Genomic DNA, 24,529 nt, shown 5'->3' on the forward strand with positions numbered 1-24,529 from the left:
AACAAGACAAGAGCCGCGCTCTGGGAAACACGCCGCCGTTCTCACCCCTTTGGTCAACTGGATCCACCTGTCGAGTGACGGCCTGCTCTATCTGCTCCATTTCATCCTCCATCTCCTCTTCCAGACATGGGAGTGCATGGAGGCACACACACACACACACACACACACACACACACACACACACACCTGCTATGGAGCTTAGAAGCTTACAAAAGTATATGAATATGAATTCTATATATCTGAATTCATGGCTTGAGTTAAACCATGGACGGACGTGTAGTAAATTAATCTACCAAATAGATAAACAGTTATCAAACCGAGACGGAGAATTTAAATAACTTAGAGGAAATACAGGCTCGTGTCGAATTTATTTATTTATTTATTTAGCTTTTTCGATTTGTACTGCCAGGTTGAAGGTTTTTACACGAAATCCTTTCTGAGTGCTCTTTCACTCCGATTTCTAATCTGCTTGGGATTGGGGGAGGGGCTTTTCCTCTCCCGATTTAGTTTTAGCGAGGCCAACGAACCGGTTTGTTTGTCCGGTACGTCCCACAGACGCTCGAACGGATTGAGATCTGGGGAACGTCGACACCTGGAACTCTTTGTTCTTGTATGTTCCTCAAACCGTTCCTGAAGAGTGTTTGCAGTGTCAGGCATTTAGCGCATCATCCTGCTGAAAGAAGCCGCTGCTATTAGGGAATAGCGTTAGCATGAAGAGGTGTACTCGGTCTGCGGCAGTGTTTCGGTAGGTGGTACTGTACGTTTCAAAGTAACATCTACATGAATGCCAGGAGCCAACACGCTTCCTCCGCTGTCACGCGTTATTCCCATAGTGCATCCTCGTATCTAGTTACCTTCCCCAGGTGAGCGACGCACACGCGCGCACCCGGACGTCCACGTGATGTAAATGAAAACGTGATCCATCAGACCAAGCCACATTCTTCCATTTCTCCATCGTCCAGTTCTCATGCTCACGTGCCCATTTGTAGGAGATTTCGGCGGTGGACAGGGGTCAGCACGGACACTCCGACCGGTCCCGTCACAATCCGGCCCTTGTCAAAGTCGCTCAGATCTTTACGCTTGCCCATTTTATCTGCCTCCAACACATCACCTTGGAGAACTGACTGTTCACATGCTGCCTAATAAATACATCTTAACAGGTGCCTTTGTAACGAGATAATCAGTGTTATCCACGTCACTCTAGAGCAACACACAGTGTAACGACAGGAACACAACCAGGAGCGTGACGTCAGTGCTGAGGTAGCTGAGCTGTGTGGAATCCATCACGCTGTCACATCTCTGCTCTTTTACTCAGTCTGGGTGAGAGATGATCAAGATAATGAAGTTCTCACTCGTCTAAATGACGGCAGGGTGAGACGGAGGGCTTCTTCACTCTCACTCTGGGAAAACATTAATCAGCTCAGATGGGGGTGACAGATGGTACAGTATTTTTTTAAACATTTTTTTTTTTTACAAACTTATTTAACAGTGAACATCTTATTTTTCAGGTTACCGTTGTAACAGCTATGCGTGAGATGTAAGACGTAAGTGTCACGGATTATTTGTGAGACGTCGTTCAACCCCTCGAAGGGTAAGAATATGTTTATTGAACAATTGAGGAAGGAGTCTCCAGTGTCAGCGCCTTTTAACAGTCAGAGCTAAAGCCGTAGCCGTAAGCCGTACGTTTTCCGTTGCTGTGACGGAAGCGCGGAACTTGTTTTGCAGACGTTCCTCGAGATTAAACGTAACTATAAATGGATAAAAAGTACCGAGTGTTGTTCTTGAATAAGAATTTGTAAAAAGGTCATCGTTGGTGTGGTGGACTTGCTGCGGTATAAGAGGAAAAAAACACTTCAGAGAGGGAACAGTTACTCCAGTTGTTGTTGGTTGTTGAAATATAAGAGCACATATCAGAAACTGAAACAGAAATTGATCTCGAATCTGTAAACTATACGATGACGCTTCTACTAAAAACTGATAATAATCCTTTTTTGTGGGTTTTTTTTTTCAGTTTTTGTTTAAATATCTACAAGTCTTTTTTCCCCCCTGTCACTAATGCATTTTCTTGAGGCAGGTATTTATTTTTGAATAAATCTAAACCAGACCAGTCATGTTTGTCTTCATTAGACGTTCTCAGTTGATTATTTTATAAATTAGAAACAATCGGACGAAGTTTTGAGTTACGTCGTGTGAGAGGATTTATTTTCTTTCTATCCCAGATGCAAGAGGTCAACGGTTATTGATATCTTATTAGGAATGATTTATTCAGGTAGCCTCGGTTCTCTGATCTGCCCGTCCAGCCGTGGAGTCTTAAATGCTGTCTGTTGTTTCCAGCTCAGTGAGGTGGATAACTGTCTCCAGGACAGTCATAAATCACGGCTCTTTCTGGATTTTTTTTTCTTCTTCGGGTTCAGCTACTGTCCTGAAGTGATTTATTGGTTTACTTAAAGATTTGCAAACAGAGTCCTTGCCATGAATTGCGAATAATGAATAATTTTATCTATCTACGGTGAGACCATATGTTGAACCATCGAACAATCGTTCACCATTAAACAGCATCAAGCACCAACACTTACCCCAATATTCAACATCGAACGTCAAAGTTCTTCATTATTTTCAATAAAAAAAAACACTAGCATTTGCCAATACTCACAATACAATCTACAATCTAACACCAATGTCATCTACCAAGCACCTAGCTTTGTATTAAAAACCACCATCATTTCATCAGCCAACATTAATTCTGGCAGAACATAACATTTCTCATCAAACACCAACACACACCCATGGCCAACACACAAACGTCAACATTTACCAACAACACTGCCCATTAAACACCATTAAACACCAATTCTTACAACCACAGTCAAACTTTCTCCATCAAACACCAATATATCAGTGTTCTCCATCAAATACCATTCACCAGTATATAGCTTACCAGTACAGACACGTTCTCTCCGTTAAACTCCAGTGTTACTCTTCCAACACTATTGTTCTCCAACACCAACACCAACATTTACCACCACAGACAAATGTCGTCCATTTAATCCCAACTTTACTCTTTCGACACCAATGTATTCCATCAGACATTAACTTTCCCCCTTCACACACTCACATTCTGCATCAAACACCGAACACTCATTATTACACAACATAAAACCCAGCACATATGGGTGCTTTCCATCACACATCAACATCAATCACCAGCATACTCAACAAACACCAACATTTTCCAACAAACACCAACCTTCACCAACAAACACCAACATTCTTCAATAAACACCAACATTCACCAAAAAAAACATTAACCAACAAACACCAACATTCACCAAAAAACCCATTAATCAACAAACACCAACATTCACCAAAAAAACATTAACCAACAAACACCAACATTTTCCAACAAACACCAACATTTTCCAACAAACACCAACATTCACCAAAAAACCCATTAACCAACAAACACCAACATTTTCCAACAAACACCAACATTCACCAACGAACACTAACATTCACCAAAAATCCCCATTAACCAGCAAACACCAACATTCTCTAGCAAACACCAACATTCACCAACAAACACCAACATTCACCAAAAAACCCATTAACCAACAAACACCAACATTTTCCAACAAACACCAACATTCTCCAACAAACACCAACATTCACCAAAAAAACCCATTAACCAACAAACACCAACATTTTCCAACAAACACCAACATTCACCAACAAACACCAACATTCACCAAAAAACCCATTAACCAACAAACACCAACATTTTCCAACAAACACCAACATTCTTCAATAAACACCAACATTCACCAAAAACCCCATTAACCAACAAACACCAACATTCATCAACAAACACCAACATTCTTCAATAAACACCAACATTCACCAAAAACCACATTCACCAACAAACACCAACGTTCATCAACAAACACCAACATTCTTCAATAAACACCAACATTCACCAAAAACCCCATTAACCAGCAAACACCAACATTCTCCAACAAACACCAACATTCTCCAACAAACACCAACATTCTTCAATAAACACCAACATTCTTCAATAAACACCAACATTCACCAAAAAAAACTTTCTCCAACGAACACCAACATTCACCAAAAAACCCATTAACCAACAAACACCAACATTTCCCAACGAACACCAACATTCTCCAACAAACACCAACATTCACCAAAAACCCCATTAACCAACAAACACCAACATTTCCCAACGAACACCAACATTCTCCAACAAACACCAACATTCACCAAAAACCCCATTAACCAACAAACACCAACATTTCCCAACGAACACCAACATTCTCCAACAAACACCAACATTCTTCAACAAACACCAACATTCACCAAAAAAACCTTTCTCCAACGAACACCAACATTTTCCAAAATAAGACCAGCATTCTCAACAATCACTATTCTCCAAAAGAAACCCCATTCCCCCAGCACTCACCATCACATCATTCTACACACACCGTCATTCTAACGTCTTTTTGTTTTATAGAACCTTCTAGTAAAAGCACTGTCAATCCAAATGAGTCAGTGAATGAATGTGAGGAGGAGAACATTTTAGAAACCTCTTAATAATCTTCCACATATGAACCAAGTGTTAGAGTATGGTGGTGTTTGCTAGAGAATTGTTCATTTTTCCCAGAATCTAAGTGATGGAGAAAAAAAAAACCAGCAGGAAAAATGTTGCCTTTCTAGCTGTGGAGAGACGAACGGTGTTTTTTTATGCTTTTTAAAAACCATGTAGTCAAACCACACAAGCTTTTCCCCAGATAAGGCTGCAGCACAGCTGGATTCGTTGGCATGGATTAGTTGCCGTGGTAACAAACAGGCAAACCCTGATGCTGAGAGTTGTCCTTTTTTTCCAAAACCATCTGGCGAGGCCTGATAATCGTGTTTATCAGTTTTACAACAGGTCCACTAATTAGACCATTTTTTTCTACACTAACCCTGATTTTCTTCTGCTTTATGAAGCAGTTGAGAGATGCTGCCTGTAGAAAACACTCATTATGACTGAATAACATTTTCATTTTATTTCATATATTCACACTGGGTTGGCAGTTTATATATTAAATCATTATTCATAAAAAAAAAAACAAAAACCTGCAACTCAGTTTCTAAAGTACATTGAGCTACTAAATGCTAATTTCAGGGGCTTTTAACCAGTTATGACATTATTAAAATTCATAGAGCCGGCCTCGATTCACCAGGACTTGAGAAAAAGCTTGCTGCAGTTACATTTTTTTTGCACAGTTTTGCCATTTCCGATCACATAAACAGGATCCGGAGGCAAAATACAGATTGCTTCTGTTGGCTAGAAGCCGCAAGCTGTCAGAAAGCTCAGAGTTTAAACACAACCCTGACTTTAAAACAAATAAACACAACAGTGGAAAGAGAAAGAGACCGAATCAAAAGGTACACGCTGTGTTTACTAACCATTCGAATGGAAATGTATCAAGATGAATTGAAGGTATAATGTGGAAATATAATAACCACATCGCAGTAGGGGTTTGAACAGCAAACACAGACCCAACAGCAGCACACAACATTCATCAACACTACCCCTAATATTCATGACCAACTTATACAAGTGTCTACGAAATTTTCACTATCAAACACTACCATTCACCATCAAGTACTAACATGCATCATCAAACACCAACATATACAAACAGCCACCAACACCTCAACAAACCATACCAACAAACCCCAACATTCACCATTAAACACCAACAGAAACATTATGAGACACCACTATTTACTACTGAGAATGAACAAACACCAACATTCAACATCAAACACCCCAAAACACACCATCACAAAAATATACCGAAACACACTGGTCATAAAACACCAACATTCATCATTAAGCACCACAGAAATGTCATGAAACACCACTATTTACTACCAATATCAAACACCAAAATGCACCACCAAACATCAACATTCACCATTACACAGTAACATTCACCATCAAACACCAACATTCACCATTAAACACTGTTATATGCCATCAAACATCAACATTCACCATTAAACACTAATATACACCATTAAACACCAACATTCACCATTAAACACCAACATTCACCATCAAACACCAACATTCACCATTAAACACCAACATTCACCATTAAACACCAACATTCACCATTAAACACTAATATACACCATTAAACACCAACATTCACCATTAAACACCAACATTCACCATCAAACACCAACATTCACCATTAAACACCAACATTCACCATTAAACACCAACATTCACCATTAAACACTAATATACACCATTAAACACCAACATTCACCATTAAACACCAACATTCACCATTAAACACCAACATTCACCATTAAACATTGTTATACGCCATCAAACATCAACATTCACCATTAGACACTAATATACACCATTAAACACCAACATTCACCATTACACAGTAACATTCACCATCAAACACCAACATTCACCATTAAACACTGTTATATGCCATCAAACATCAACATTCACAATTAAACACTAATATACACCATTAAACACCAACATTCACCATCAAACACCAACATTCACCATTAAACACCAACATTCACCATTAAACACCAACATTCACCATTAAACACTGTTATACGCCATCAAACATCAACATTCACCATTAGACACTAATATACACCATTAAACACCAACATTCACCATTACACAGTAACATTCACCATCAAACACCAACATTCACCATTAAACACTGTTATATGCCATCAAACATCAACATTCACAATTAAACACTAATATACACCATCAAACACCACCATTCACCATTAAACACTAATATACGCCATCAAACATCAACAATCACCATTAGACACTAATATACACCATTACACACCAACACTAACCATCAAACACCAACATTCACCATTACACACCAGAATACACCACCAAACACTAACATTCACCATCAAACATCAACATTCACCATTAAACACCAACATTCACCATCAAACACCAACATTCACCATTAAACACCAACAGAAACACTATGAAACACCACTATTTACTTCCAAACATAAAAAAACACCAACATCAAACACCAAAACACATGCCATCAAACACCAACATTCATCATAAAGCTCCACCGAAAACATTATGAAACACCACTATTTACCACTGAATGCAAACAAACACAAAATATCAAACACCAAAACACACCGTCACCATCCACCACTCACCACTGAGCACCAACAGAGCCAATAAGAAATACCTCTATTTCATACTGAACACAACAAATCACCACCATTCACAGTTAAACACCACCACACAAACAGCTGTTGATGTAAAATATCTATTAGACATCATTTAGAGGCATTTTATTTTCACTCCTACTGTGTTATTGTGAATGAAATTACCCTCGGCACCAGCGCACCGCGTCCATCATACCGTAGCTACATCCGTGTCCTCGAGTTTCATGTGAATGAGCCTGATTCAGTGCAGCCAGATGCTCTCTGAGAGAACAAACATGACAAATCGATATATAATTTTCTCCAATCACAGTCCTTCATGTTTGAGGTTTGGCTCGATTCTTCCAAAACCGGCTCATTCAGCCGTGTACGGGGAGTTCATCCTTCTGGATTAGGACGTTCTTTGCGGCTGCTCGTTTAACCGCAGGGTTTCGAGCAGGATGTGCGCAGTGTGTGGTTGGGTTCGGTGAGGATGGACTCGCTCCATGCTGGAAGAACAACATGCTTGATTAAGAGACATAAAGAATGAACGGTTTGGATTTGGCAGACGCTCCGAACGCTCGCCTACACAGCATTTATCAGTGGCTGAGGTTCAGCAAGCAGAGACGGCTTAGTGGGTTAATGTGTTTCTGCATTTGCAACGGCAATGTCGGACTGTATATCGTGGCTTTTGAGTAACACGTAATAAGACATAGACAAGACATAAAAGAAATTAAGCTCGAATGTAAAATCCCAGCGAGTGAGGGAATTCATTCTAGCAAAAAATGCTAATCTTAGCATTTATTTTGAATTTTTATTTTTCACATTTCATTTTTTTTGTCCCTTTGTTTGAGGTAGGATCAAACGTTACGTTTAAAAAGTATTACTTGACAGTATACTAGTACGTAATTTACTGACAAAGTCATAGGGACAGTTTCGGTCAGCCACATTTGGAAAAGTCATACACGATGAGGTTTTAAACGAAAGGCGATATTTTGATGACTTACCAGTTCGTCGGAACTTTGCGCTGTTGTCGCTAGCCACGATATAAATTAGGTTTCATGTTTAACGTATGACTAGCCTGCTACCTAATCGGCGCTGTCGAATTCTCAATTCTGATTGGTCAGAAGGTGTCGATTCATTTTCCATTCATTTTTACACAGGAGTGATTGTTGTGAGTGATTGCGATTGTTGCGGCCAAAATCGAATCAAAGGGGGCTTTGGCTGAACGCGCGTTGTGATGACGTCACAAGTTGCAAGGTAGGATTACATTTATATCGCGCTTTTCTAGACAATCAAAGCGCTTTAGGTTGTATGGGTGGTGGTGGGGGGGTGATCTCCTCAGCCACCACTAGTGTGTAGCATCCACCTGGATGATGCGACGGCAGCCATATCGCACCAGAACACCCACCACACACCAGATATGAGTGGAGAGGAGAGCGTGATGGAGCCAGTTCAGATATGGGGATTATTAGGGGGTGATAGAGAAGGGCCAATGGGGGAATTTCTCTGGGATTTTTAATGACCAGAGGGAGTCAGGACCTCGGTTTAACGCCTCATCCGAAAAACAGTGCTGTTTTTACAGTATAGTGTCCTCGTCACTATACTGGGACATCAGGCCCCACACAGACCACAGGGTGAGCGCCCCCTGCTGGCCTCATTAATGCCACTTCCAGCAGCAACCTTAGTGTTCCCCAGGAGGTCTCCCATCCAGGTACTGTCCAGACTCAAACCCTGTTTAGCTTCAAGGGGAAACCAGGTGAGAACTGCACGGAGATACGACTCTGGCGTGCTTGATTTTTGCGTTAATTTCTACGAACGCAAAATCGTGAAATCCTGGCGGGTCTGGTTTTCTATAACAGCAGCTCTGACAGTGGTGCAGCTACAAATCACAGGTTTATATGAATGCGGTCTTTCTAATAATGTTATTGTTCAGTAACATATAGTAACAGCTTACACGACCTTTTTATAGTTTATATAATAAACAAAGGCAAAGTATGACGTATCACGCTTTACTGAAATAATTGCAAACACTATGAGAAGGAATAAACTGCTTCAGGACGTGCTGTTATTGGAAAATAATCAACTTCAGTATGGTAAATCAGCTCTGCAGATACGGCGTAACCATGACAACAAGTATAAGTAACAGTTTAGGCGAGATCTCTTGCGACCTTCGGTGTAAAATAAACATGGATTTGTGAAGAGAGGAACGATTTAAAGGCTATTGTGCGTGGTAAAATGTTTTAATTAAAACCAACAAGCCCAGAGCGGGATAAAGCCCGCTGAGGCGTAACCATAGCAACAATGAATAATGGTACCTGTTCTGATAGCATGTCTTACATGACCTCTAGATATTGGAATAGCTTTAACTTTACACTGAGACATTATGGAGAGACGTATGGAGAAAAATATGAGGCTGTTGTTTGGAAAATTTATTGTATCAATTCTAAAGCATCTTTTTTTTTTTTTTCCTACAATGAATGCCTCAGCTTTTAAAAATGATTTTCTTTTATTTCAATTGAACAAAGATTTTGTTTGACCTCCAAAATCAGCTGCTTTAGTCCAGAACTGCATAAATTATGTACGTCATAATTATTGCTATATTTCGTGTTTTAAAAATATTTTCTATCATTTGGTTCAACAACACAAAATATTTTAGACAGTTTTTAAGAAACACAGGAAGATTTATTATTATTATTATTATTATTATTATTATTATTATTACTCCTATTATTATTATTATTATTATTATTATTATTATTATTATTACTACTCCTATTATTATTATTATTATTATTATTATTATTATTATTATTTCAGGTATCTTTTTTCCTCATGGTATTCCTACTTTTATTCATTAATAATATAAATATAAATAATATTCTCATTTTTATCCATTTTTTAAATAATCGATGTTTAGAAAAAGCCAGCATTTATGATGTAATGAAGTAAAAAAAAAACAATGCGCTGTTTTTAAATAATTCACACATGAAAGAGTTCAATATTTTACAGGCATTATACACACAGATGTAAAACACAGTATATACATGTTCATCTGAATTTATCTGCTGTTTATATGCTTTACTTTATATTGTTTATTTATTTGTTTATATGGTCTACATTTGGTGTTGACGGTACATGCAGGATATCATTGTTCTTGTTGGTTGCGCCATTACTAAAAAGAAATCAAATATAAAAGCGTCTTTAGTGTACAGTGGAGTAATTGCTGCAGTTCCAGCTCTAACCACAAGATGGCGGTGCAATGTTAGGAAGATAATGAGCAGCAGGTGGCTCTGTTTACTTGGAAGTGTACGTTCATTCTGAGTCGCTTTTCTGAGATGGACACTGAAATCTTTTCTCAGAACAGTTTATGGTGTCAGTGTCTCTCTCTCTCACACACACACACACACACACACACACTCACACAGCAAAGGTCGTTCGTTTTGTCTCTTTTCTCGCTCTCAGAAGTCCGTTATTTCGCTCCTGCAACTTCTCTGACGTAAAACGTTGTGACGCACAGAATTTCATTAGCACGCGCCCACAAATGAGCAAGTGATTCACAGTAACACACACACACACACACACACACGATGATTTCCCCAAATGTACGGAATAAATCATCCTGTGTGGTGCTGTTAAAGGAAAATAATCAACGACACGGTGGTGTGATGAAGCGGCGTCACCGACACCACTCCGACGTTGATTATTTTCCTATAACAACATGTCCCAGAGTGTTTTCTTATGAAGGCTCTCCAACATGGCCGATCAGGAGGATCAAACCATCTAACAGCATCACTGTAAACACATCTTAAAGAAACCCAGCGACATTATGGGTCGTAAATTCTTTATTTTAAGGGGATACGTGTGTTTCCACCAGAGTTTCCACCAGTGTTTCCTGGTGTGGCGAGATTAAAAGATTCTGTATCGGGAAAAGATGGCATTGGCAAGAAAGTGTCGTCCTCACAGGCGTCCTGCCAATTCACGGCGCGACCGGCGACGTCTAATTCACAGGCTAATGATGACATTCTCTAAACGAACCTTGCTAAAAGACTCAGGAACCTCAAAGGAGTTAGCGGTTTGAATCAGTCTAACGAATCCTTACTGACTCAGTGAATCAATCATTACTGATCCATCAGACCACTCGTCGATAATAACAGAGCGTTTATCACGCGTAACGTCGCTTGTTCCTGCTTTACCTCTGACTGTTACAAGGCGCCGACACTGGAGACTCCTTCCTTAAAATGTTAAATAAACACTTTTCTCCTGACAGAGAACGTCGGCATGCCAACGATTACACACGGTTAAAAAAAAAATAATAATAATCTGTTCACGTGGAGCGCTCCATATGTGAACGAGCTGTTACTATAGAAACGATGACGTATTAGAACGAGCGCACTGACATAGACCTGTGATAGTGAGAGAAAATGAATCAGGAACTTCTGACCAATCAGAATCCAGAATTCAACTGAGCTGTGGTGTGAAATGTGTTGAATGTTTACTACTAAAGAGTAACTTAAACTTAATGTAGTTACACAAACACACACACACACACACACACACACACACACACACACACACAAACAGTGCATGACTATGTTCTGAGTAAATACTGCATCATATAGCATACTGTGTTCCAGTTGCTTAGCAAAACCCTCTCTCTCTCTCTCTCTCTCTCTCTCTGTCTCTCTCACTCAATCTCTCGCTCTCCCTCCTTTCGCGCTCTCCCTCCCTCCTCTCTCTCTCCTTTCTCTATCTCTCCCTATCTCTCTCCCTTCTTTCTCTCTCTCTATTTCTCTCCCTCCCTCCTTTCTCTGTCTCTCTCTCCCTTCTTTCTCTTTCTTTCTCTCTCCCTCTCTCTCTCCCTATCTCTCCCCCTCCCTCCTTTCTCTTCCTCTATCTTCCTCTCTCTCTCTGTCTCTCTCTCCCTCTCCCTATCTCTCTCTCCCTTCTTTCTCTTTCTTTCTCTCTCTCCATCTCTCTCTCTCTCTCTCTCTATCTCTCTCCCTCCCTCCTTTCTCTTCCTCTCTCTTCCTCTCTCTCTCTATCTCTCGCTCCCTCTGTACCTCTCTCTCCCTTCTTTCTCTTTCTTTCTCTCCCCCCCTCTCTCTCTCCCTCCTTTCTCTCTCTCTCTCTCCTTTCTCTATCTCTCCCTATCTCTCTCCCTTCTTTCTCTCTCTCTATTTCTGTCCCTCCCTCCTTTCTCTATCTCTCTCTCCCTTCTTTCTCTTTCTTTCTCTCTCCCTCTCTCTCTCCCTCCCTCCTTTCTCTTCCTCTCTTCCTCTCTCTCTCTCTCTCTCTCCCTATCTCTCCCTTCTTTCTCTTTCTCCCCCTCTCTCTCCCTATCTCTCTCCCTCCCTCCTTTCTCTTCCTCTCTCTTCCTCTCTCTCTCTATCTCTCTCTCCCTCTCTACCTCTCTCTCCCGATCTCTCTCTCCCTTCTTTCTCTTTCTTTCTCTCTCTCTCTCTCTCTCTCTCCCTCCTTTCTCTTTCTCTCTATCTCTCTCTCCCTCTCTCTGTCTCTTTCTCTGTGTGTGGGTGTGAAATTAAGTGTGTTAAATCCACTTTAAGTTTTTGATCAGTGTGTCTTGCCTTCCTTTAACTCACACTGTCAGTCGAGTGACGCTTGGGAGGGAGCGCACTGCTGCTCCCACTTGCTCACTCTGTCTCTCGTCATTCCCTTCAGCGCATCACCTGTCAACAACCTCTCCGGTCCACACACACACACACACACACACACACACACTCACACACACACACAGGGGCGCTGCAACCTCTCTGTCAATGAGAGATGAAGTCTCCAGCCAGTGTGAACAAAAGCGAGCTTTGAAACACAATCCAATCTCAGCGAGAGCTTTAAGACGAGCGGCAGGGCTGCAGGACACGGCTCAGGGACCCACACACACACACACTCACACACACACACACACACACACTCACACACACTCACACTCAGATGGAGGATTTCAGACAGCAGATTCTGCAGGTTACAGCGAGAGATGACTAGAATTAATGTGACAGGAGACACACACACACACACACACACACACACACACACAAATATGCAGTCACACAAGCATATACACACATCCAGTAATGAGATATAAGAACACACAGTCTCTCTGTCTTGCATGGAAATAATCACAAATAAGCACACATAGGACCAGACAGTCTCTCTCTCTCTCTTTCTCACACACACACACACACACACACACACACACACAAAGAGAGGGAGAAAATCAGCCAGAAGTCATTTTCATTTTCAGAGTTACATCAATTTACAGTGTCGAGGAGGCGGAGCAATTGTGAGTGAAGTGAAGCGAAGTGGGCGGGGCCAATGATGCAAAACAGATGCACAAAGTTTTCATTTATGCAAATTAGATTACCAGTGAGAATGAGTTCAGTCCAGTTCGATGTTGGTTCCAGGTCGTGTGTGAAAGTTTGCGCACCCTTAGGACAACATGAAGACGACAAGCTACTGACTGCGTGGCGTTCCACACAGCACGTCTCGAAGAGTCTCAAACCGCAGCAACACATTTCCCAACACGTTATACTTATTACAGAACAACACGCCGTACTTTTTATCCATTTCTATTAACATTTCATTTCGTGAAACATCCATAAAACACTTCCTTTCTTGTATAAGTTTCAGCTCTGACACTGGAGACTCCTTACATAAATGTTTAATAAATGCCTCTTTACAGAAAACGTCATTGTCGACTATTACATGTTACACAACGAGGCATGTTTTAAATCTGTTTACGATTACGGTTTGTTTATATACAGTACATTAGCTGTTACTATAGAAACGATAACGTATTAGAACGAGCACGTTAATGTAAATTGATCAACAGCTTCTGACCAATCCGAACGACGACTTCAACGGTGCTGTGGTGTAAATGTTTAATAAATAATCCTTGACCCGTTTATTTTTTCCTTTTTCCACTTTCTGACGTGGCAGTAAATGGGAACCACGGCACCGTCGAGTTCTCGTTAGCCGCATTATCGGTCGAGCAGAGCGTGTCTGGCCCGGTTTTCCACCCTCGCCTTCATCTTGGGTCGGTTTCACCGCGAGAGGAGCGGCAGCAGTGCGTTATTGTAACAGCGGCTACGCTAAGCGACGTGCATCTGGCCCATTTTCACGGCCTCACCTCCTCTCCTCTGTTTAACTGTGAGTCAGACTGATGAAGGGAGTGAAGACCGTACACCGACACCTACGCTGGGGAAAAGAAAGAGGGAATCGTTTACAGTCGGATCTTCAGATCAAAAGAAGAGAGAAGAAAAGACGAAGGACCGAAAGAGCGTCTCGGATTGCACGCTTCTGTACTGTTCTAGATGGGTTTTTTCTTTTCTTTTCTTTTCTTTCTGCGTACGGGATTGTCTATTGTGTTGATACCGAGCTGGATGATGGACTATATTTAGCTGAAAGAAGTAAACATGTGGAGCAATGGATACATTTTTTACTAACTCCTACAGGAACAGAAACCTGCCGCTTTAACAGCGGTGTGTAGACTTTTTATATCCACTGTGTGTCACACACCGGCTCGGATAACTCAAATGCCAGCACATATAAGTATGTACACATACGTCAAATGCCAAGTCCGACACTGAATGTCAAACGTCGTCATACACCAGCTCATATACATCACGCATAGGTGTGCATGTCATACGCCAGCTCAGATACGTCAAATGTCATCGCGTATACGTGTGAATGTATTGTACACCAGCTCAGACACGTCAAAAACACCATGACACCACTTCAGGCTCAAAAAAAGTATTGTGCAATACCGTTTTCTATCAGAGCGATAACATCGAGTAATAAATATTTTTCGACCAGATTTCAAAATCTTACATCCAGCAGCTTTAAATTAAAAAAAATTAGCAAAGACTGCTATTCGCCTAGACATTACGTGTGTCCCCCGTCATAACAAATACTGTTCGATCGGCTGAAATCACCACCATAAAGAAACGGCATCGTGTTGCTAATGCTAGCTAGACTGTGTATTAGCTAGACTCACTAATCATGTATTATTTGTGTACCCCAGCAAACACTTTCAGGCATCATAGATCATAAGATACGACTTGAAACGCAGCTAGAGAGTCACGGCGAGGTCGAGAATAAATAAGTAACGGACTGAGTGAGGCATCGCAGGGGAAGAGGTGAGACTCCAGAGAATGACAGGAGGAGAGAACGTAGCAGCGAGGTGGATGGTGAAAGCGAAGGAATTAGATTACAGCCTTTAGATTAACCGAAGACGAACTGATGTACAGCACTAAGAGACAGAGGAGAAGGGATGGTGAAGAGGGAAAGTTGAGAAAAAGGGATGCAGGGAATGAAAGACGAAACGTGAGAATGGGGAACCGCGGATGGAAGAATGCAGAGAAAGGTATAGAAAGTGTGTCGGGAAGGAGAGGCGCCTCGATTAAATTAGAGCCTTACTATAAAAAGACGTAATGGAGGAAGATGAATACGGAGGTGAGGGATTGAAGGAGGCACTGATGTATGGCTCTGAGCTGGAGGATAAGGGAGCAGAATAAAGGAAAGATAATGAAAAGATGCTAGAGAAAAGGAGAAGAAAGAAATGACGAGATGGCAAAAGTTCCATTTTTTTATTATTTTTTTTATCCTCGGCATCGCATTCCGCCAATCAGATGAACGTAGACTGGTGTGTCTCACTTCTTCTTAGTTTTATTCGCCTATATGAAGTAATAGCATTCTTTCAAAATGTCAAGGATATGATGCTCATTATTTAACTTGCCAATGCTAGCTGGTAGCTTGCTAGTAAGACTAGCAAAGTTGATGGCTAACACATACACATTAGTTAGGTCACTTGCACAAAAGCTTGGTAGCCAACAGATGCTAATTAAAATAATATAACCCTTGATAGGTTATTTGCTAACGCTAGCTAGGTACTTTCTAGTGAGACTGAGCCAGCTAGCTAGCTACGTAGACAGCTGTTCAATCAAACTGTATCATTCAGTAAGTAGCTTGATGCTAGTCATGTTAAACAAAGTGCCACATTAATACACATTAAAGTCCCCACAAAATCAAAAGTGAAGTTTTGTGTCGTTTAGTATGAATATGTTAGCCTCAAGGCTATCTATAAGCTAGTGAGATCCATAACAACGACAAAATGCGCATTCAGAAGATATATGCAGTCAAAAATGTACAGTTTCTTTCTCTACCACCGTTACGGATCAACAATTTTGATGACAGCATTCTGCACTTCAGCTTCTCATCAGATTTTCTGTCCAATCAAATGCTCTGAAGTGTCTCGCCTCCGACGTTATACAAATCCATTGTATTAACTGTCAAGTACGGCTTAGCTCAGGCTGTAAGCTAAACGCTATTGTCTATTTAAAAAGGGGGAAGAACCATTCAGTATGTCCCACCCTGACTTCCTGTTTCTGTGGATATTACGTCAAAACTGCGTGTAGTTTCCAGGCACTTCACAGGGACTTTAAAGTCATGCGACGTCATATGTCACAAGCCATTTGATGCTTGTTGGGTTACTTGCTAGTCAAATCCTTGCTAATGAGTGAGCTACAAACAGTTTTACGTTAGATTTATTGAACTTCAATCCTTATCAAACTTTATGAAGTATTATTTCCTTTTTATTCTGTTATTAATGATATGATTGGGGTGGGGTGGGCTGGGCTGGGGGCAAGTAGGATGATGCTCAGAACCCCCAAATATTGAGAAAGGACCCTGTAAAAATAGAACCCTATGTAGTAAATACTAGTAAGATTGAGCTAGCTAGCTAGCCAACCGATCTACATTAATATCATAAGAAGCTCGTTAGGTTATTTGTTAACGATAGCTAGGTATCTTGTAACGAGGCTGAGTGAGCTAGTTAGCTGCATGGATGGCTAATTCTCATTATAGTTGTTTGAATCAAATCATAAAGCTAAGTGTCATTTGATGCTTATTAGCTTGCTTGCTAACGTTAGCTAGATAGCTTGCTAATGATATCGAGACAGCGAGGTAGCCAAATAGATGATTTTATGTGTTATGATTAAGCAAAACGCAACGTGAAACTGCATTACAGGGTGTTAACTAAGCCAAAGAAATGTTCGATAGGGTTCGAGAATGTTTACAGCTATAGCCATACTCAGAAACAGCGAAAAAGATGGCCAAGCCAAGAGAAAGCGATACTAGTAACAAAAGAAGAGGAAAAGAGAGAAGGTGGAGAGAAAGATAGAGTATAGGAGCAGAGCATTAAAGGGAATTATATTACATTTGAATGTTTAGATTAAAAGACCAAAACAACACCAGAGAAGAAGAATAGAACGGTGAATGCAGGATTAATGCAAAGGATTAAATCTCTTTCTCTTTTAATGGATTTAAAGAGAAGGAATGAGTAGAGCGCCAAGGAGAATGGAGTAATGACGCTAGAGAAAGGAGGATGAGACTGATGATGTCTTGGGATCACTGTGTTTACTAGAAGATTCCACATGAACCGCTCATTCGCTCGTTCACGTCTTCTACAGCGTAGGTGTAAGTGTAATTACAGCATAATTTTATTGTCAAGAAAAGATCTAGCGAGCTAGGACGTAGACAGTAAGTCTTGCATACAGAAATCTGAAGGTACAGTGTCGGTGGAAATTATGCAAAACTGAGGGGAACATCAACATTTTCCTTAAATTTTGTAAAATACAGTACTAAAAAAACTTAGCTTATAAATAGTTGCCAATTTTTTCCAATGGAGACAAAGTAATGACAGAAGACAGCAACAAGAATGTCAGTGTCAGGAATCATCGACGTTTACATCAGCTGTGTTGCTTAATTACTGAGAAAAGACTTAGCTACGTAGCATGTAGCCGCCCAAATCTATTATACAAACCATGTACAAATGCAGTGTTATGGAACCTATGTCAACATTTTACCTCAGAACTGTTGGTGAATAAAAAAAGACTTAGCTACGTAGCATGTAGCCGTCTATCTATTATACAAACCATGTACAAATGCAGTGTTATGGAAACTATGTCAACATTTTACCTCAGAACTGTTGGTGAATAAAAAAAGACTTAGCTACGTAGCATGTAGCCGCCTATCTATTATACAAACCATGTACAAATGCAGTGTTATGGAAACTATGTCAACATTTTACCTCAGAACTGTTGGTGAATAAAAAAAGACTTAGCTACGTAGCATGTAGCCGCCTATCTATTATACAAACAATGTACAAATGCAGTGTTATGGAGCCTATGTCAACATTTTACCTCAGAACTGTTGGTGAATAAAAAAAGACTTAGCTACGTAGCATGTAGCCGCCTATCTATTATACAAACCATGTACAAATGCAGTGTTATGGAACCTATGTCAACATTTTACCTCAGAACTGTTGGTGAATAAGAAAAGGATTTGCTACATAGCATGTAGCCGCCTATCTATTATACAAACCATGTACAAATGCAGTGTTATGGAACCTATGTCAACATTTTACCTCAGAACTGTTGGTGAATAAGAAAAGGATTTGCTACGTAGCATGTAGCCGTCTATCTATTATACAAACGATGTACAAATGCAGTGTTATGGAATGCAGTGTTATGGAAAAATGTTGATATTCCTGAGAATTCCTTCTTAGTTTCTGCTTTTTGAAAAAATTCAGTACTAAAGAATTAGCGGCTGAGTCTTTTCTTGATTTCTCTGAGGTAATATCTGAGGTAAATGTTGTGATTATCCCAATGATGTCTTGTTTCCATTATAACAGCGCCTTTACAGTACACCGTCGGTATGAAAGACTTAGCGGCTGCGTACTAGCTAGCTAGCTAGGTTTCCATCCATCCATCCATCCATCTTCTACCGCTTACTCCTTTTAAGGGTCACGCGGAACCTGGAGCCTATCCCAGGGAGCATCGGGCACAAGGCGGGGTACACCCTGGACAGGGTTCCAGTCCATCGCAGGGCACAGTCACATACACACTCACACACCCATTCATACACTACGGACACTTTAGACATGCCAACCAGCCTACCATGCATGTCTTTGGACTGGGGGAGGAAACCGGAGGACGGGGAGAACATGCAAACTCCGCACACACAGGGCCATGGTGGGAATCGAACCCCCGACCCTGGAGGTGTGAGGCGAACATGCTAACCACTAAAAAAATGGAAAATGTTGCTGTTCCTGAAAAAAAAAGATTTCTTGTTTCCGCTATCAAAAAACAAGTCCATATTAAAGCATTAGCGGCTGTGTACTAGCTATTTGAGTCTTTTCTTGATTTACTAAATTATCTGAAGTAAGTGTTGATGTTTCCACTGGTTTTGTCTTGGTTCCATTATCGCTGCACCTTTGTCTGTATGAAAGACTTAGCATCTGTGTGCTAGCTAAGTCCTTTCTCAGCAATTTACCAAGATATCTGAGGTAAATGTTAATGTCCCCCAGTAATTTTGTCTTCTTTTCATTATCACTCCGCTGATACCCTGTGTATGTAAAAGACTTAACTATGTACTAGCTAGTTAAATGATTAGCCTCAGTCAGTCAGTAGCATCTATAGTTTCCAGTCGCCTAGCAACAGTGTCCTAATGACTCGATTTGAACAACGAGCGAGTATATCACTTATTTGCCTTCAATTTGTGAGCCCTGCAGTGAATTGTGGGATGCAAATGGATGAAAAGACGGAGCATCGGAGCGAATTTTCGATCCCACACTGCAGGAGAGGAATGAAAGCGGGCTGCTGTTTATCAGGCGCTGCTTTAATTATGGATTCTTTAATTAGTTCATCTCACTGCCGACTTGCTTGGAAGTATGCCTGTTTGTTCATCTCGTCTTAGCCGTCTCTTTCTCTTTCTTTACTGTCTCTCTTTGTTTCTACTTCTCCGTGCCTTGACGGCTCATATGCATGTAGCATATCAAAGCAGGTTCTGCTGCTGTAACCCTTAACGAATATTTTTTTTTTTTCTCTGAAGGAGTGAAAGCAAGCCATGCATACAGACTTACAGGAAAGGAAAAGACGGAAAAAGATAGATGATGAAATGCCAGGGAGAAAAAAACGTGATATCTAACTCTATTATAGATACTCTTTTTTTTTTGTGGTTCGAAAGCCAAGAGTATGTAAGAACAAGTGTGTGCATTGTGTGTGTGTGAGAGACATCACACTCCCTGAAGGAATTACACCTCTGTAGAGTTGGATCAGCGGGACAGACACATGTCAGCGGCGCTGGAATTCAATCTCGCGCCATGTTTACTGGAGCGCCATTTGAGAAAAAAGTCAGTGTGGAGGAGGAGAGCAAGTGGCAGCTGAAAGAGGAGCAGAATTTAAATTCACTCTGTGTGTGTATGTGTGTGTGTGTGTGTGTGTGTGTGTTCCTCACTGCAGAACACCGCAAGATGCTACATAAATGAATGAGATGCGGAGAGAGAGAAAGTCAGACTACACTGCTGTATGCAAACGGACTGAGAGAGAGAGACAGAGAGAGAGAGAGAGAGAGAGAGAGAGAGTAAGTCTTTCCATGGTGGCCTAAACACCCAGGATAGAAGTTTCTCCTCAGATCTAATAGCCAGTGTTAGCGTCGAATTCATTAAATGGTTGTTTATAAGGCCTCTTTTACAGTCTGAGCCTCAGCGGTGAGGCGTTAAGACCAGCTGCTAAATGCTAAGGGCTGAAGAATTGCTTTTTCATTGATCTGTTATCGGCGGTTATAAATCCCACTACGTCGTTTAGCGTTTACCTTATGATAGATGGAAAACGTTCAAGTTTTCTCATCATTTCTCATCCAAAACATTGACAAGGATTTTAAAAAAAAATGTCAACTTTAAATGTCTTCCAAACGTCCCAAACTAATTAATGGGAAGAATTTAGAAAGACATTTTTTTTTTTTTATTGGGTTTTTTTTTTTTAATTTTTTTTTTTTTAACAGTAATTAGGAATAAGATGACATTGCAATAATCTTATGTACATCTCAAGGTGTAAAACCGTACGTACATCGTGATATTGAACAATATTCACTGCTAGGTTACATTTTATTGCTAATCATTCATATACATATGGACGGCTGCAGTTTTCATGGCTGGACCCCTAGCAATAAGACTAAACGTTCTATAGCAATAAAAAAAAAAACTAGCAAGTGCGAACTGAGGGCTTTAAAAATCTTGTTTTTTTTTAACTGAAGGTTTCTGACAGATAAAAATGTGAAATATGAGAAGGTTATTTGGAGAAGATTACTACAAACTTTATGGACCTATTAAATATTTAGTTTGACGGTTTAGAGGGTTTTTTTTCTCCTTCTCTCATCTTCACTCTTTTTTATTTTTTTATTTTTTTAAATGTCTCTACTTGTGATGTAGTAGCATTTTAAAGCTATTCTATACGTACTATATAATGACAGATTTCATAAACAGTGCGGGTTTATGAGAAGTCTGGGAGGCTTTTAAAAATACGAGCTTAATAATAATAATAAATAAGGATAGACGCGATGCCACTATGATGGTCATGGTACACAATTTGCGTGGGGTTAGACTAATTTGAACTATTCATGTCAGTTAAATCATGCAAAGTCGTGTTTATTTGCTCATGCTTATACAAGCAAGCTAATTTTTGTTTGTTTGTTTTTGCTGGGAGGATAATTTTAGTTTGCGTCCCAGCTGTTGTCCGTTGTGCTCCTTGAGATAAAACTCGCCATTTCCCAGATCATGAAACAGGACAAGGAAAAGGAAACAGGACGTAGTATTATTTTGGGGGGGGGGGGGTTGTTGGGGGGGGGGGGTTAGGGGGAATTTGGCTGGATATTATAGTTACACGATAGCCTCATTGTTCAACCGCCATGACATCATTGCTTTTTCACATTACCCCGAGTCCACAGGAAATGATGTAATAGGAGAACAAGGAGACCTTGCATGCTGGAGAAGAAAAAAAAAAAAGCTCACTTTTAATAGTGGAAAAATAAACATCACTCAATTAGTCAGGAAATCAAAACATTTCTGTTGATTCGCACGCTGGATGAAGGCTCTTGCTATGAAAATATGAAATGTGGGTTTTATTGTGCGATGCACAGAACAGAGAGCGGCAGAGCGAGAAGGACATTCTTAATTTCCAACAACGTTCATGAGGGAGCTCTCAAAGACGCTCTGTTAATAAGCTGAGGGAATACCAGTGCATTTGAGTGTGTGTGTGTGTGTGTGTGTGTGTAGTCCATCAAAAAGCTAAGAGCCCTTCATTCATTCCATGAATGCAGTGAAGCACTGAGCACTACAATGCGTTTAAAGTGGAAAGTGAAGGACGGACCGGAACAACGGTTTGCTGACAAAGAGTCTTCCAGCTCACGCACATCACAAAGGGAAAAGAAATTTTTCCTAACAAGCTTCTGAAAATGCAACCCATCAGACTGACCGTCACACCAAACTGATGCCACAAGTTCAAGTTGGAAGCTCGCGATGGTATAGGATGTCTTTGCATGCTGTAGTATTGCAGTTCCCTTCACTGGAACATAGAGGCCCAAACCGGCTCCATTCGAGCTCCATGAAGACATGACGTTTGAAGGTTGGAAGAAGGTAGAAGAACTCGAGTGTCCTCCACAGAGCCCTGACCTCAACCCCACTGAACACTTTTGGGATGAACTGGAACTGGACCCTCCTCGACATCCCAACATCAGCGCCTGACCTCAACCTTACTAATGCTCTTATAGCTGAATGAACACAAATCCCCACAGTCACGCTCCAATATATATATATATATATATATATATATATATATATATATATATATATATATATATATATATATATGTACACAGTTACCAAGCTCTAAACCATGGTTTCTACAGTTACACTTTGTGGTAATGATGGCTAGCTAGTCTTTTTATTTAAATTTTTTTGTCTTATGAACTTCAAGAGAAAAACAGAGGAGGCTGGTGAGGGAACATAAGTCAGAACAGAAACTAACTTCTTCAATAGTTGACATTCAATGTACCTATAAATGGATAAAAAATGAGGGTGTATCGTTAGTAAAGAACAATAGTAATATATTAATTATCCGCATGTGGAACCCGACAACTCATCTCATTATCCTCAGTGGGATTTTCGATTATTCCCCAGGCTCAATACTTTAATTACACGCTGTTTGCTAAAAGGCCACAGATCTATCTAATTTCTCACTAAAGAACATCCAGCGTCTCTCTAATGACCCTAATACGTGAGTGTTTTCCAGACCTTCCAGACCTCTACCAGCGACGTCATCTCATTAGCCTTAGTGACTTTTTGAAACCCCCCCCCATCCCCCCCCCCAAATGTGGATCGTTTGGATCGTCTCTCAGAGCCTATAGCGTTCCGGGTCGGAAACTTTGTTCAGGATAACTTAATGAAAGAAGGACTACAGTACTCCTGATGGACCTGATCATGTGAGGAAATTCAGAATGAGCAAGAAGACAAAAAAAAAAGGAATAATAGACTGAGAGGGAAAATATAAGGGAGAAGAAGTGAGTGAGGGACGTGCGTCGCCTTTCCCCCGGCTGGTCTTGCATGCTACGTGGGTTGTATATGTACGTTATTAAAAGTATATTATATCTGCCCTAATATCTAATAACATCAACAATCTTCACAAAACAACAGCGAGCTCCAAAACAAAGCATCAACTGAGCTCGTTACGTTCGTTTTAATGTTACATCAGGTTTATTTTTGCTTCACAAAATAGTAACGAATAGTAAACACAGCTACAAAATAAAATTGTAGTTAGCATGTTCGATGAGGTTTATTTTTGCTAGCGAGTTCTATATTTAGAGGAATGAACGAGATTTACTTCAAATGTAGAAATATTTCGTGAAAAAATGTTGATCGTGTATCCATCGATAGTCTCTAAGGTAAGCCCCGGCTGTGATTTCTCTTCAGCGACAAAATAAAAAAAGAATAACGTCAACAAATCCTCAGCGTATTATATTATATCATAACACACAAACCTTATATGCACCTTTCTGTCATAATATAATGACTTTTTTTCTCCAAAAAATTGTGACTATATTTTTTCAAAACATTACGACGAAATCTTGCAACGTTTTGCAAAATTGTATTTTTTTTTTCCTCGATACGTTGCGATTTTTCTCTCTCGAAATATTACCACTTCATTCTAGAAATAGTACGACTTTATTCTCGAGATCTTAGGACTCCGTTCTTGAAATCTTGTATATTTTGGGGGGGGTTTTTCGTGTCCGTAAAAGTCTATCGTGTCAATTTGTCATTGCTTTTCAAATCTCGAAATTTAACCTTCAGTACTTTTTAACGTCATGAATTCGATCAAAAATAGGTCCCTTAATTGTCGCTGAGATGAATTCATTCTTGAAAACTGTTCTTGAG

The sequence above is a fragment of the Ictalurus furcatus genome, chromosome 22 (genome assembly GCF_023375685.1).
Source record: "Ictalurus furcatus strain D&B chromosome 22, Billie_1.0, whole genome shotgun sequence".
Classification (NCBI taxonomy): domain Eukaryota; kingdom Metazoa; phylum Chordata; class Actinopteri; order Siluriformes; family Ictaluridae; genus Ictalurus; species Ictalurus furcatus.